Source organism: Castor canadensis, chromosome 12 (assembly GCF_047511655.1).
Source record: "Castor canadensis chromosome 12, mCasCan1.hap1v2, whole genome shotgun sequence".
Taxonomy (NCBI): domain Eukaryota; kingdom Metazoa; phylum Chordata; class Mammalia; order Rodentia; family Castoridae; genus Castor; species Castor canadensis.
Window position 1 is genome coordinate 119861203 of NC_133397.1, and position 18076 is coordinate 119879278.

At 36.1% G+C, this 18076-nt stretch overlaps 1 pseudogene; it reads right to left on the minus strand.

Annotated features, from left to right (window-relative positions):
• Positions 1–431: 431 nt before the first annotated feature.
• Positions 432–18076, minus strand: part of LOC109679685 (pancreatic alpha-amylase-like) — a 47636-nt pseudogene continuing 29991 nt past the window's right edge.

Genomic DNA, 18076 nt, shown 5'->3' on the forward strand with positions numbered 1-18076 from the left:
AATGCATAATTGATGTATCTTTTGTTTATAACTCTTATTTTTTATTATGAAACCACACAAATAGGCTGCATTTTAGTGGAAATCATTATTAAACAAATTCTACCTAATAAATAGGAACACTTCAGGGAAGAAAGATGAGAAAGAGAAATTTGAGATACACAGCAGACACTGCTATTAATGATAAAAAGAAAATACATTTGTTGGGATGTTTTTCTAAGGTCTTAGAAATTCTTTTCAAAAATAGGCTAAAATGAATCTTCCAAACCATAATAACATCTTGGTTGTCGTTATAATTGTACATCTGATTTACTATGTCTTTAAAGATTTTTTTCAAGCTGATTACTTATAACATTCACTAAAAGTTAATAATAATAAGAATTATTACAAACGCACTTGGTAATTGTTCTCTCTATGAGTATTTAACTCACATTTTATAATTTTGAATCAACATGAATTGCAATAAATGCATCTTCAGCAGAGTTACTAATAGAAAAATAGTCAGTGCCTTTACTGTTAACAGTGACACTAAGTCTGGAGCAATTGCCATTAACTTTATCTCCAGAAATGACATCACAATATGAGTAAGAAGGAAGGCCAGTTAGCAAAGTGTATGACAATGACCTGAAAAATGAAATTTAACTAAAATTCAACACTGCTAAATGAAAGAATGTGGGCTTTCTCTAAAGCAAATAAAGGGATTAATTTTGTACTGTAAAACTCCTAGCTGTCAAGCTCTCAATAAAAAAAACCCAAACATAGAGACTTCTCAGTTGATGTCAGGGCCAAAGGTGATTATACCAAACACTTCACAACATCCTAGTCTTTGTTGAATTGTAACAAAAACCAGAAGTTGAAGAATGTCAGTAAAAATATCAAAGAGAATTGGCACCCTCAGAAAGAATTATTGCCTATTGTAAACATGCATAGTTTAAATATGTCAATTATGGAACTTAAGGAAATACCAATTATTTTTAAGATTCATCATTATTTTTTCAAACTGACTTTTTCCTAGAAACAAAAACATTCAAACAGGAAATAAAAAATAATTTGTATTTTTAGGAAGTACACAGTTTGAAACATAAATCTACTTTTAAGAATTTAGTTAGATCCACATTCAGAAAAATCAGTAAACTAAAGAGCCTGCTAAGAACTTCTTTGGCAAAAAAAATTATGTTCTTGACTGATTTAGCTTTTATTTGGCCAGCAAAGTAAAATTTAAGCAAAATGATCTGACCATGAGAAGAAGTTGGTCTTGAACTGAAAAATTTCAATTGTTTACAAAGAGGTATATCTCTGTATATGAGGGAATCATTAGAGGAAAAGCATAGGATGTATGTATCACAAATGAAAGGTGTAAACTCAAAAATTTCCCAAGAAAATCCTTCACCATATCATGTATATTTCTTACACATATGTTTTAAAAATATTTGTCACAGAGACACAGGGAAGGCTGTATTCAGTTGAGACACAGAGATAGGAAAAAAAAGATAGCGCAGTACTGAAAACAAATTAAATAATCAAGGAAGGAAAAGAAGAAACTAAGATTATAGTAGTATAAAGGATGATTTTTACTTGAGAGCTACTTACCAGTCATTGTTAAAGACATTAATCCTCGGTTTCCTCTTCCAAAAGCCACTTGGTTGCTACCATTATCCCATCAGATTGGAAAAGCTGGCCATCAACTACATTTCAGAAGATAACCATGTTCTTAAAGGCACAAGATCATATGAAATGCTTTAATCTTCATGAGACTAAAAATAATATGTTTAGGATCCTGTTAGGATCCCACCTTATTTGATGCTATTGATGTTCACACACTCAGTAATTGTCACAAGTAATGTCTGCATTAATGGTTACTTCCCCTTTAAATGCTCCGTTATTATGAGGTGGCCCAATCCAATCATTAACAACCCAAATCATAAAGAAAGAGGTTCAGATTGTTAGCATATATGTATATGCCTCTTCCTTCTCTATTACACCAAACACAATTGATTCTGCTGCTATGTCTTTGCACTATTTTTAAAATTCAACTCATTCAGTACTTCTATATTCATCTCCTGAGATGTTATCATTTCTGAAGACTCTAGTTCTCTAGTGACAAAACTTGGGAAAAGGTTGGTCAAAGATTAAAGGATCATTATACCAGTGAGGGATCTACCTATGCCCCAGTAGATGATTTTCCTTATGGAATTTAATTAGGGATTGTCTTGATACACATCATGAGGTCACAATTATTTCCTAATCTAAAGTTGAGATCTCAAAGCAGGAGGTAGATGTTCAGACTTCCCCATTTTTGTCTCTTTCAGAATTAAATTTGCCACTTCCAGATGAGCTCCCCGATGAAATTGGAGAAACAGGCAGCCCAATATTATCACCATTCCCCCCAAATTGCTAAAATTACTCAAGTCCTTGTTTATTTCAAAACCTGCAGTCTCCTCCGCCTCTTCTAAATCACTTCGAGTTTTTCCCGTCACCAGCAGTGGCTCACACAGTAGTTTGTCCCCTTTACAGAAGGCAATGAGAGAGGCTACAGGTTGGAGGGGACATGAGAGTTTCATTGTTTTCTGGTGAAGGTGCAAAATGATCAGAGGGTTCATGACGCTCTTCCTTTTAAGACACTTAAGGAACTAAAGATGGCGATGGCTCAATATGGGGCCACCACCCCTTTTACCTTGGAGATTATAGAGACTCTTGTTCATGAGCCCTTGCCACCCTCAGATGGGAAGACAATAGCTAAAGCATGCCTCTCAGGAGGTGACTAACTGTTGTGGAAGTCAGAGTTTCAAGATCGATGTTTAGATCAGGCAAATAGTAACCATGGCACACAGCACCCTTATACTGCTGACCAGCTGGCAGGGGAGGGTCAATGGGGAAGTGTGCATCAACAATTAAATTTCCCTGAGAATATTATGGACAGGTTAATATCTTGGCTGAGCAGGCTTGGAGAAAGCTTCCCTCTTCATATTTAAAAATAGAGGAGCTTTACAAAATCAGGCAGGGGCCAGATGAAACTTATCTGGACTTTGTATCCTAGCTGTTACAAGCCTTGGGTAGATTGGTAGCTGACGGAGAGGCAGGAATGATTTTAGTGAAAAGTTGGCTTTTGAGAATGCCAACGAAGCTTGTCAAACAGCCATCCACTCTTATAAAAGAGGGGAACCTTGGTGGACTACACTCAGATCTGTGCCAATATAGGACCTTACTATTTACAGGGAGCGGCCATTACCACGGCCATGAAGGGAATGACACCTCCTCAGCTGCAGAAAGCCATGCAACAAAATGGTCAGCTGCCTAAGAGAATTGTTTTGTTTGCGGGAATCCAGGACACTTTGCTAAACAGGGTGCACAGAGAAAGGGGCAACAACAACAACAACAACAGAGATCTATGCCTCAGGCAAGATCAAATAGTGTGCCACCTCCACCTGCACTTTGTCCAAAGTGCCATAGAGGGTGACACTGGGCTCATCAGTGCCACTCAAAATATACCACTGATGACCAGCTCATTAACCCCACACAGGAAAAATTCACCACAGGGAAACTAGCATGGGGGCCCAGCTGCCAGGCCCCTACAAACAATGGCAGCCATGACTTTCAGGTCAGCTCAGAATCAAACGGAGGGTTTCAGATCTTCAACAAGCCAAACCAGGGAGCACCTGATTGGCTCACTCTGTCATCAGAATCATATTGACCCCTGAAACAGGGGCCCAAGCTATCCCTACTGGGATTTATGGGTTGCTGCCTGCAGTCAGTGTATAGCTGTTGTTGGGCAGAAGCAGTCTAACTATGAAGAGTCTTCATGTTTTCCCTGGAGTTATAGACTCTGATTTTCAGGGAGAAATTAGGATCATGGCTTATACTCTTAAAACGATCCTCTTACTCCAGAACAAAAAATAGCACAATTGATCTTAATCCCTTATCCTTTGGGCTCTACCAAGGTCCTGTCAGAACAGTCCTGTGGTACCAAAGGTTTTGGATCATTGGATAGGGCTTATTGGATCAATGAATTGGACAAAATAGGCCAGAACTAGAGCTTAAAATTAGTGGGAAAAAATTTAAAGGTCTAATTGATATGGGGGCTGATGTTTCTGTGATTTCTTTGACCCATTGGCCTGCCACTTGGCCAATGCAACCTGCTGTTGCACAGCTTTATGGTATTGGACAAAATCAATCTCCTTACCAATGCTCTTCACTGTTGGGAACCAAAAGCGACAGGCTGACAAAGCCACTTTGGGTTAGCAACATTCCAACAAGGTCTCTATCACAGTGGGAAGGAATGCTAAGTGGTTTCCCTTGACTAAAAAGAAGTTTATACTTAGTCAAGGACACTGGCAGTAAAAATACAGGATGGCAAAAACAGAAAAGATATAACTGGGTCAGAGTGTTTTTGATGTTCAAGTCTCTTCCTCTTTTGTATAAAGCTTGCTGAGAAAAATAAAATTTTGTCAGTTGGTCATCAGCCTGCTGACCCTCTGGATATGTGTCTTGTCTTATCTTGTTCATTCCTGCCCTGAGCCCTTTCAGGTTAAGGACCTCTGCGATCCCAGCAGGTGATGCCTCCAAAAACAGGGACTGGAACAGAGGTTTAAGGTAAGGAAGGCTCCAGAGGTGCACACAAACATAATCTTAGTTTCAGTTCAAGGATATGGAACAACATTAAGAGAGAAATGGGCCAACAAGTAAGTAAGGAGCAGTCTTTCTTTACAGAAATTTTATGTTCAATGTTGTGTAGTAGAGGCTGTAAATTATCTTAAAGTCAGCTTAAATGTTTTTTGTCTTATGTCCAAGAGTGCACTTGAAATTGTTGTAATTGTTTTGTGTTTCACTGTGTAAGTTTTGTGTATGTCTATGATATGATTAATTTATTAGAGAAAAAATCTAATTGCTATGATAACAGTCTTATTGAAAACTTGGTCTGACTCAAAACACTATTCTTAAAATTGACTCTTACTTCAGCTATCAATCTACCCAAAATGAATCCTAAAAATACAGAATGGGGCACTTCTCAATCTATTCATAAAAGTTTTAATAAATAACTTATCAATGTACTTGTGGTCACTTAGTTAATTTTTACATGTTCTTGATCTCTTGAATCTATGCACACTTAAATTGACATTTATGGCATGCCTAATTTAAAACTTTTTTACATATGCATATATTTAAACATCTTTAGGATTGTTCTTATTATAAAATTAATGTAAAAAAATACAAGGCTTCTATTCTCTTCTCTCCCCCACCTCTTCTGCTGATACTTTTAAGAAAAACCAATTTTTTGAAAGTTATATCAATCAGGTCTAACTAAATTATAGGCATTATTTTATGGACAGTAACCTTACTCTGTTTCATTTCATCAGAAGTAAATTATATTCCATTCCTTTGTTATTATATCTATATATACTTAACCATATATAGATAGTTAAATTATTATATCTATATATATTTAAATATATATAGATAAAATATATGTATATATAATATTTATCATAATATTATATTTATTATTGTATCTATTAACAAATAGTGTCTTTATAGGTTATTGTATAAAAACACTTTAAAATTGCTTTTCTATATGGGTCTATATAATAAAAATAAGGCTAATTAAAAACCAACTTTATTTAAATTTAAATTTAAAATTCTAATACAAGTTACAAACTGATAAAATTAAAGTTGACTATAATCTAAGAGTTGCCTAAAAGATTTTTTGGGATCATATCAAACTAAAATCTAATTTTCTATGTCCATAAAATAACAAAGCTATCTTAATATTGTTCTGCTCTGAGTAACATCTACAACAAACTGTTATAAAAAAAGATTTTATCAAAGAAATTACTTGTGTTTTCTGTTGATCTTCTCAAGCTTTAAGTACTACTAAATACATAAATTAACGTATTTGCTCATGCAAAGGTCTCTTAAATGACCACCTTATAACTGAGTTCTGTGTCTATACTTCATCTAAATATGATACAAACATTTACAGAGTTAAAAGTGTCAATTTATGTAAAATGATGAGCTAAAGCTCTCTTTTATTCAAAAGTGTTACATTTAATCTGCATCCTGATAGCCCCTGTTTGCCTTTAAAGATCTCAGAAACCCTTCACAGTAACTAACTTATTACCACAAGGGTTTAGAGAGAGGCTCACTCCCTTAGTCATAAACAAATCTACCCAATCCTCCATTTCCCACTCCCCCATACCACAAAGCAGCTCAGAGCTTTCTTAGAAGTTACAGGATTTTACAAAATCTGGATCCCAGCACCCTGTGATATTAAGGACTTACTCCATTAAAAAAGAAATGACAATCCATTTTTCAACAGTCTTATTTCACACCATTGCTTATAGATGTGTTCCAAGTCCATATTACAGTTACAAAGTTCCTAACAAAAACATCTATAAGTCAACATGTGTATACTCTTAAACCTTGAGGTTGAGACAACATAAATGACTCAGCCCTAAACTATTTTACCGTTTAGAGTATATCATTTTTTCACTACAAAAAAAAAACTTCTAAAAATATTAAATTTAACATTCTCATAGGAGTGCTTGTTTACTCTCTTGCTTAAAACACATATTAGAGAAACTCTCACACTTAGGCCATTTCTAAAAAGTGTACTACAAAATGTTAAAACTGACATGTATCCTAAATGTGATTTAGTTAATCAGAGGAAATACATTTGCCTTCACTACTCTTAAAAAAACCCAAGGTACTAATAAATAAGAGATCCTGATTGATTCTCCTGTCTATTTTCCTCATATTTAAGAAACCAAAAATAAACAGTCATTTTTAGGCCTGGACTCTAAATGCAAGTGAGACAAAATCATAACACACCTTCTATCTCTCTATTTCATTTTTAAGATCATAAATTCTTCTACAATGCTCCACTCTTCTATTTACCCCAGGCCAGTGGCTCTCATTGTTAACAAGTCTATTAGGAACATGAGATGGAACAAAAAAGTATGTTAACCTCCATTGGATACTATAACCATAAACAAATCACTGTAAACTGTTGTTTTATCATTTGTAAAATAAAAATACTAGTGATATTTATAAATTAGTTTGAGTAATTTTATATACTAATTCATGAAATACATTTATGTAAGCTCAAAAATATAAATAAATATTAAACATTAATATTACATTTAGCTACAGTGTCATTTACAAATGTGTATAAAAGTAAAGATGGATGGTTAATCTGTAGTTTATTGCTTCTCAGAAATTAATAATACAGGGTTCTTATTTAAAATTAAAAATTTTAAGGTCTGGGGTACAGCTCAGTTGTAGTGTTTGCCTGGCATGTTGGAAACCTGGGTTTGGTCCTCAGTAGCATAAATAAATAAATAAACAAATGGATAAATTAATATATATATTATATATATCATATAATATATATGACATATTATTCAGAGGGAAATCTTCCAATTTTTGATCACATAAATAAACATGTAATTTATTATGCTAAATAAAATTAACCACACACACTTAACTGCTGTGTCATATGATTTATATAAAAATTTTTAAAGTCAAATAAAAAGAGGAAACAAAATGGTAGGTACTTGCCAGAGCTTGAGTTGAAGTAAAAATGAAAGAAAGAAAGAAGGAAAGAAAGAGATGCTAGATAATGGGTAAACATTTTCAGTTATAAAATGGGTAAACTCTGGTGATCAGCTGTGCAGCATAGTGACTATGGTTAATACAGTAGTATGTAATTAAAGTTGCTAAAGAGAGTAACTGTAAGTGTTTTAAACACACACACACACAACTATGTGAGGTGATGGTTGTGTTAATTACTTAGTTAACTTGACCCTGATAAACATTATGGTAATATAATAAATGATCACCTTGTGTACCTTAAGTATATACAATTTTTCTTATAAATTCTATCTCAATAAAACTAGACCCAAAAAAAGTCAGTACAATTTTACCAGACAAAAATCCAGAGGTTAACAGCCTGTGTTTTAAAAGCTTTAGAGAGCAATGGTTCCCTATATTTTGCCAATTACAAGACTTTGTCAAGTTTTTGTTTTAAGAATTTATAGGCATCATAAAATAACTTTATGTCTAAAATGCTATTTATTTTTCTGTTGTCTAAAAATGTTTCTAAAAGATGTAGACCAATTTAAAATTTCCTTTTCTAAATGCACCAGCATTATTAAATTGTGATTTTCAAAGAGTTTGATATTCATGATCATTTTAAAATTTATAGGCATCAAGTTGTGATGTCTTTTTATCTTTTGTAAAATTTATTATGGGGTCACTTTATTTTGTTCCTGGTATTAGTATTCTATGTCTTTTCTCTTTTATTCTTAACCATACTTACTAAATTTTACTAATTTTATTACATTTTTTGTAAACCAACTTTTGACTTGATTTTCACTCTTTGCTTTTTAATTAATATTATTAATTTATTAATTACACTTCCTTTAACCGGGTGTTCATTTTTTAATTTTAATATTTAGACAGTTATTTTTCAGCCTTTCTTTTTTCTCATGTATGGCAAGATTATCAATTCCCCTATCAAGTGTTGTGTCATATTGTACTATATTTTAATTCAAAAGATTTGAAATTTCTATTGTGTTTCTTTTTTCACATACAAATAATTTAAATTATTTTACATAATTTCAGATAGCTAAAGACCTTCATGTTTTTAACCAATGATTTCTAGCCTAATATCACTACTGTCAAAAAATATATTCTCTAATATGTTCTTTAATATTGTTAAGGCTTAATAACTCAAAAAATTGTTACTTTATTCACTTAAAAATACATATTCTATCTTTGTTATATTCATTGTTCTCTATAGATGTGTATATAGATATAAACATGTATATAGACATATATAGATATGTCAATTAGGTCAAGGCAAGGTTAAACCTACACACCAAATGCTTAAAGCTCAATTATTAAAACAAAAAGGAGGAATACAGTATGCCACGCCTGGTAATGGACTTAATCACACTCTTTTTGTTTTAAATTTTTTAAATGTAGATAAACAGGGATGGTCAGCAGCAGAAAGATTTGGGGGCCCTTCTAAATAGACTCATCCTCTGGTCATGTGGAAGGATCCCCAACCCTGTGTTAATGTGGGGTAGAGGCTTTCTTTGGTGTTTTCTTCAGGGATGCTGATTCTCCTTATTGGATTCCAGTAAGATTGGTGAGACATCATGAGTTCTCCAGTAATGCCCAAAGTGGTGGATGAGATCAACCAGGGAGTAAAAAAAAATAAAAATAGCTCAGAGATTGCCCCCTCATCCAGTAAAGAAGGCACATAATACCCATGCCTCTCTTCTGCCTACTTGGGGTCAAATCAAAAAGTTGGGTGCAGAGGGCGAGGAGTTGCTGTGATGTACCTCACAACCTCAGACATCAGAGACCTTGTTTTTGGCCATGGTCACCATACTTTACTGTAAGAATGATGGCATTGCATGTTTGGATGTTCAATTGATTACTCAAATTTCCAGTGCCTTGGGCTCATAAGATGATTTTCCTAAATTACATTGGCATACTATTATTAAGATGGGATTTCCTAGTCATTATTCTATTGACCAATAAGGGCCACCTGGGCACCTTCTTCCTTGTCCCGATCTGGATGAAAAGTTTTATGGAACTACTCCTTGGTTGGATTTTGCATACCCAACACCTGTTAAGTGACCCTTGGATAGGTACAGGACAAATGAACATCTCTGAGACTGGTCTCAAAGACAACCTATGTCTGTCCATGAGGGAGATTGGGTCACAACTGCAGGATGGATCTCATTCATATTGGTTACATCTTCTGCAGTGATGCAAAAGGATATTTGGTGGTTGGTAGCAGCTATGGGCCCTGTGACAGTGTTATCAACACAGCACTATCAGATTGTATATCATAATATAACTGCTTGTATCTCTCCACCTTATCTTTTACTAACAGGTCAGGTAATGATAGCTAAGGGTAGTAATAGAGCCCCTTACCCTTACTATGATATGACATGTAAACATTGTATTTTAACTAATTGTATTAATAACTCAAGACCTTTAGACCAAAAAAGGATACTGATAGTGAAGCAGCCTGCTTTTGTTATGCTGCCTGTGCAGATAAATGGTACTTAGTATGACAATCCAGGAGTACAGTTTTTACTGGAAATTGAAAAAGCTTTAACCAGGCACAAAAGAGTCATTGGCCTTATTATTGCTGGAGTATTGGTTCTGGTGTCACTTATTGCTTCTGTTGTGGCATCCACTGTAGCCTTGTCACAAAGTTTCCAAACAGCTCATTATGTTAATCTTATGGCTAAAAATGTGTCATTAACATTAATATCTCAAGAAGCTATTGACAAAAAGGTTGAGACATGACTTGATGCCTCAGAATTAGTAGTTGTGTTGCTTGGGGATGAGGTAGAAGCCATAAAGACCCATGTGTCCCTGCACTGTCACTCTTCCTACCAATGGATTTGTGTCACAGCTAAACCTTATAATGAGTCTCAATGGAGCTGGAAATGTATTAAACAGCATTTAAAAGGAGCCTGGTCTCATAGTAACCTGAGTTTAGATTTAGTTGCTTTTCATCAAGAAATGTTAGCCATACAAAACAGTAATTTGCCTATCATTCAACCCTCAGATGTGGCTGCCCAGGTTTTAGACACTTTTTAAAGTTTTAACCCCTTTAACATATTAAGACACTCATTTTGGATTATGCTTGAAATGGCTTTTCTAATTTTACTTATTCTGTGTTAATTTCCAGTCATCTGCCAAATTGGCATGTACCAGCTCTTCAAATTAAAAGCGGACCTTCACCATGTTCAATTAAAAATATAAAAGAGAGGAGATGTTGGGAACCAAAAGCCACAATCTGACAAGGTCGCTGTGGCTTAGCAGCATTCTGACAAGGTCGGAATCTTCAGGTGCACCATGTCTCTCATGGTGGGAAGTAATGCTAAGTGGTTTCCCTTGACTGAAAAGAAGCTTATACTTAGTCAAGAACACTGGGAGTAAATATACAGGATGGCAAAAACAGAAGGGTTGTAACTAGGTCAGAGTGTTTTGATGTTTAAGTCTCTTCCTCTTTTGTATAAAGCTTGCTGAGAAAAAGAAGTTTTTTCATATCCTCCTGGCCCTCTGGATATGTGTGTTGTCTTGTCTTTTCATTCCTGCCTTGAGCCCATTCAGGTTAAGGACCTCTGTGATCCTGGCACTTCACTGCTCCAGTGGGAGGACTCTGAAGGAAACAGAGGACAGTTTCAACCGTATATCTTGTCCCATCTCCCTGTTAATTTGTGGGGATGGGATGTCCTAAGGATATGGGACTGCTTGTCCTCAGCCCCAATCAACAAGTCACTCAGATGATGCTGCCCCTGGGCTTTGGTCCTAGAGCAGGCATGGGAGCTCAATATCAAGGGATAACACAGCCTATACAGCCCGTCCAAGAAACTGATCACCATGGTTTGGGGTTTCAAAATTTTTTGTAGGGGCCCTGATGACTCCTCCACCACAAACTGCTGATGCAATTACTTCATTATCTGATGAGCCTGTCTGTGTGGATCAGTGGCCCCTTACAAAGGAGAAACTGAATGCTGCTCATCAGTTAGTACAGGAACAATTACAGGAGGGACATATAGAATCCACAAATAGCCCCTGAAATACTCCAATTTTTGTAATAAAAAAGAAATCTGGGAAGTGGAAGCTGCTACAGGATCTAAGGGCCATTAATAAAACAATGCAAATTATGGGTCCTTTGCAGCCCAGCCTGCCTTCCCCTACTGCCATTCCTTTAGATTTAAAAGATTGGTTTTTTTTTTTACCATTCTTCTCCATCCTAATGATTGCCAGAGATTTGCTTTAGTTTGCCTGCTACAAATTTTAAGGAACCTATGCAGAGATTTCAATGGAGGGTTCTGCCCCAAGGAATGTCTAACAGCCCTACCCTATATCAAAAATTTATTTTCCAAGCCATATCTCCAATTTGATCTCAATTTTCTGACACCTATATAATTCATTACATGGATGATATCTTGCTTGCCCATTCAAAAGCGCATCAGTTAAATCTTATTTTTGATGCCTTGCAGCTGTCCTTAGCTGCCTCAGGACTATGCCTTGCCCCAGTAAAAGCTCAAAAAAGGGACCTTTACTCTTACTTGGGACATCTTATTGAACATTCTTGAATTAAACCTTTACACCCACAAATTAAGACAGATAATTTACAGACTTTAAATGACTTTCAAAAGTTATTAGGTGATATCATTTGGATTTGACCCACTTTGCAACTGACAACAGAAGATCTAAAGCCTTTATTTGGCATCCTCAGAGGAGACACTGATCTCTCCTCCCCTAGAATGCTCACATCAGCCACAAAGAGAGTGTTACAGATAATTTCAGGCACTTCACCTGACCCAAGTTACCTGGGTGGACCCTGTTAAACCTCTTTACTTGCTTATGCTAGCCACAGACCACACTCCTACCACATTACTGTGGCAGGAATACAGACCACTGGAATGGCAACATTTGCCAGTATCTGGTTTCTGTGTGCTTGTGCCATAATGTATCCTGGTATCTGCCTTAATCATGAAAGGGTGCACTTCTGCATGACAATTGTTTGGCATGGAAATAGATGTTATAGTGGTCCTGTTTACTAAATCACAGTTATTGTAGTTATATCAATCTTCTGAGGACTGGCAAATAGCATTGGCAGACTTTACTGGACAAATTTCTTTTCATTACCCTGCTGATAAATTGTTTCATTTCTTTAAAAATAACACCTCAGATTATGTATAAAGAAATCACCGTTTCCCAACGCATCATTGGTATTCACTGATGGGTCTGCCAAAGGAGTGGCCACTGTAGTTATTGATGCCCAAACACATATAAAGCAGTGCCTCCTGATGTCCTCACAGAGTTGAATTGCATGCTATCCTTCTTGCCTTTTCTTTACTGACCAATCAAGCCTTCAATCTATACACAGATAGTTCTTATCTTTACCAGGTTCTACTTAAAATCAAGACAGCATTGATTTCTTACACAGCTGATGGAGAATTGTTTCACTTTTTTTTACAATTACAGGGCCTAATTCATTGAGGGTCTGCTCCCTGCTTTGTGAGACATCTCCGAGCTCACACCAACCTTCCCGGACCATCGGTTCAAGGCAATGCTGCCCTGGATGTTGCTACCCAACAACTTTTCTTTTTGCAACAGGAATTCCATGTTCTTTATCATCAGAATGCTGATGCTCTAAATTAACAGTTTCACATTTCCAGGGAACGGGCCCACCAAATTTTCCATATGTGCACTTCCTGTGCGCAGCACTTCTCTGTTCCTACTTTTGGTATCAACCCTCCAGGTCTTTTACCTGGTCGTTTATTGCAGATGGATGTTACACACATATCTGAGTTTGGCAGATCTCAGTTTTTACATGTAACTATTGATATCTTCTCTCATTTCATTTCAGCTACTGCTCATACCATGGAAGTGATAAAAGATGTCATTGCCCATTGCTTACATAGTTTTTCTTTTATAGGAATTCCACAATGTATCAAAACAGACAATGCTCTGGACTACACCTGTAAAGCCTTTGTGCTTTGGCATTAACCTTAAAAAATAGGGATCCCTTATAACCCTCAGGGTCAGGGAATCATTGAATGAGCACACTGGATGTTGAAAGCTCAATTGTCAAAACAGAAAGAGGGAATAAAATATACTGCCCCTGCTTATAGGCTTAACCATGCTCTTTTTGCTCTAAATTTTTTGAATGTTGATAAGCAGGGAAAGTCTACTCCAGAATGGTTTTGGAGCCCCTCAGAGAAGCAGCATCCCTTGGTGATGTGGAAAGATCCATTGACAGGGCAGTGGATGGGTCCTGATGATGTTTTGATGTGGGGAAGAGGTTTTCTTTGCATTTTTCCCAGGGATGCTGACTCTCCTCATTGGATTCCAGAAAGGTAGGTGGGTGTAGCAGCATGAACTCTGACATGGAGCCCAGAGTGGTGGGCAAGATCAAGCAGGGAGGCAAGAGGATGAGAATAGATCAGGAGTCTCCTGTGCAGTGAATGAAGGAGAAGGCATGTAACACCCACATTTCTCCCCTGCCTTTTTGGGGCCAAATCAAGTGACTGGCAGCTGAGGGAGAGGAGTTGCTCCACTGTACTTCACAATCTTTGACACCTGAGGCCTTTTTGCTGGTTATGGTAGCTATACTTTCTTATCAGGTGCATAGAACATTGAGGGAGACTTACTTGGCATAGGTCCCTGACCCTCCTATTGTTCACCCTACATCTTGGAATGATACTGGAATCAAAATATCTACCAACAACATTAACCTCTTGTGAGGCTCAGACTCCAGTCACATTCTCCATCAGTGGGCCTTTTTAAATTATTCAGCCTAGTCTAACTTACCACCCTTGTGCTTGTCTAGGAATGATGGCATTGCCCTGCTTGAATGTGGAACTGACCTCACAAATCTCTATTGCTGTAGGATCATTGGACAATTCTACTAGCCAAAAAAAGGATTTGCATACCATTGTGAAAGTGGGTTTTCAAGGCTACCATACCATAGATCAGCAAGGATCCCCCGGGACACTTCCTCTTTGTCCCAATTTTGAGGAGAAAATTTTTGGGGCCATTCCTCCTTGGCTGGATTGTGCTTACCCAATTCTGGTCAAATGGGCCCTGGATGGTTTGGGGACAAATAATTATTTGTGGGATTGGTCACATAGGCACCCTAACTCCTCTAAAGAAGGGGATTGGGTGACCCTGCAGGTTGTTCTCACACATTCTGGTTACTTCTGTGGGTACTATGCAGCAGGGCATTTGGTGCCTTCTTGCTGCCATGAGCCCAGTCACAGTGTCATCAATCTGTAGCCATGAAATTTACATAACATTACTGCTTGTATCTCCCCACCTATCTTCTGTTGACTGGTTATATTGATATTGTGAAACATAAAACTGGGAGGGAACCTTACTATGAGATTTGCTGTGAGCATTGCATTCTAACAAACTGTATTAATAATTCTCAACCCTTAGATCAAAGGAGGATACATATAGTAAAGCAACCTGCTTTTGTGATGTTTCCAGTACATGTAAATGACACTTGGTGTGACTATCCTGGGATGCAAGCCTTGTTGGAAATTGAGAAGGCATTGACTAGAAAAAGGAAGGTAGTTGGACTCATTATTATGTGGGTATGGCACTAGTGATGTTGATTGCCTCTGCTGTGGTCTCCATGGTAGCACTAGCACAAAGCATTCAGACAGCTCATTACATTAACAGCTTTGCCAAAAATCCCTCTTTAGCTTTAAATATATAAAAAAATATTAACAGTAAGATAGAAACCCGACTTGATGTGCTGGAATCAGTAGTTACAATGACTGACAATGAGGTACAGGCCCTAAAAACCTGGGCATCATTAAGGTGTCATGCATCTTTCCAATGGATATGTGCTACCTCCAATCCTTACAATGATTCTCATTGGGAATGGGAGCACATCAAGCATCATCTACAGGGAGTTTGGTCCCAAGTTTAAGTATAGACTTGATGGCTTTACATAAAGAAATCTTGGGTATCCAAAATAGCAAACTGCCCAATATCCACCCAGGGGAAGTAGCAAGTAGAGTGTTAGATGAATTACAAGGATTTAATTCCTTTCATGTTTTAAGACATTCTTTCTGGATATTGAGATATTGATGGAAATCATTGTTCTTTTGTTCATTGTATTCTGTTTGTTCCCAGTCTTCTGTAGATTTGGAATGTACCAGATCTTCCAACTCAAAGCGGAGTTCCACCATGTCCACTTAAAATACAAAAAGGGGGAGATGTTGGGATCCATGAGCCACAATCTGACAACGTCATTGTGGCTTAGTAGGATCCACACAATGTTGGAGACAGGTGCACCATGTCTCTCACTGGGATTTTTGAGGGAATATGGAGTGGCTTCCTTTGTCTGGAGAAAAGAGACATTAATAACATGAAGGTATCTGTTTAGTATGAGCAAGACAGAAAGGTTAGGAATAGGGCGACATGTCCTTGGCAACCAAGGTCTGGGATTTTTGTATATGAAACTAGGTGAAACTTGGTACTTCCGGGTTTTGTTTATGAAACAAGGGAGGTTGGAATGATGTCATTGTTTCCCAAGCACAGAAGTTCTTCCTGCATTGTGTAACTTCCTGCTTTGTACTGCTTATAAGCCTAATGCAAAAATAAGAATTGGCCAGTTGGTCACCAGCCTTCTGGTCTTCTCAATTTGTGTCTTTTCTGTTCATTTCTTTCCTGAGCCAATTTAGATAAAGAACCTCTGTGATCCTGGCACACAACATATTTGGATAAATGTAAAAATTATTAAGCTAACACAATCAAGCTAATTAACACATCCATTGCCACACACATATCTGGTGTCTGTTTGGAGAGAACACTTAAAATCTACTCTCTTAGCTATTTTGAAGTATGAAGGACATTATCATTGGCTGTAATCAGCATGATGAACATTTGCTCTCCAGAATTTATTTCTATTATAACTACAATTTACAAAGTTGTACATTACAATATTGCTAATTCTATGTATGCCTGTTTGACTTAGTATAATGTTCTCCAGACTTACCCATGTTGTTGAAAATGAGGGCTTTTTGTCTTTTTAAGGATGAATAATATTCTATTTGTGTAAGGGTGTCTGTGTGCATATAAAAATATTCTTTATCCATTCATTCATTGAAGGAATTTTGAATTATTTCCATATCTTAGCTGTAGTGAATAATGCACAATGAACATGGGAGATAGAAATTGTATTTACTTTGGATATTATCTTAGTTCATTTTGAATTGCTATGGCAAAATATGTAGGGTTGAATACTGTATAATGAATATCAGTCATGAAATATATCTTCATTCATTTTTTATATGTCTTCAAATTTTGTAAAATGTTCTTTATAGTATCAGTATAAATATTTTGGTAGTTATAAGTGCAATGTAACTTCATTGTTATTTTAAATTAAATTGCAAATTACTTTTGCTGCTTTTTAAGAATGACATTGACTTTGCACAACATTCTTTTATAATCACATAACATGAGCTATATATAGTTTCCTTTTTAAATACTATCCTTACTATGCATAGATGTCTTTAACTAAAGCTTTGCTTGTATATTTGAAGGTTGGATGGGCATTTGTCCTACAATAGCTATCATTTGTGTATACTATCTCAGAACACTTTTTTTTTTCAATTCTACAGTATGTGCTCTAAGATTGTTTCTATTCTTTGAAACACTTTTGCCTGTTTCTCAATTATTTTTGAAAATGAGAAGAAAATCTGTATGGCTCTTTATGAAGCTTTTTGTTATAGGCTTCCTTTGTGTTTGTAGAGTGCATTTTATTTTCCCCCTGAGATATCCACAGAATTGGATTGTCAAATCAGATACATGGAAATCAGAAATCTGATCACAATGGCAATCTTTATCAAAAATTTCAAGGATATAATCAACCAAGTGAATCAAACACAGCAGAGAAAAGCCTGGGATATCAGCTACAGCTCCTTAGATCCCACATTCCTGTAGGATGCATGTGTACTTGGGTCAAAGATAGAGTCAGGTATCTAAGTGAGATTCATATGGTTCTTCACATAAAAGCAAACAAGGTATAAAACATCATCATTTTATACATTATACTATCACATAATTTACAAGATATTTTAGATATCTCATAAAGTCTGCATTCTAACAATTATAGGTAATCCAGAGCCAGGTATAAACTGCAAAGGTCATTTCAGATATACCAACTCTTTGTCCTAGCAAATATAAACTAGGATCCTAAATAAACTTGGAAAAAAATGTGAGAAGATTGTTATTGTTTTTAATAAAAATCAATGAATTTTTATATTATTTTAGATTCTGAAAGTAGATGAATGATGTAGGGAGGTGGCAGAATAAACTACTATTGAAGCTAATCTTTAGATTTATTTTCAAATATTTTAAATAAACATCAATAGACAAATTTTTTCTACAGCAATCAGAAATTTAATTCATTACAAGGAGACAACAAAAAGTAATGTGTCATGCTTTATTCATCTTCTCTTTGTATATATTTCAGATTATACACAAAGAGAGAGACAAATGCAATGATTTCTGAGGTCATGGT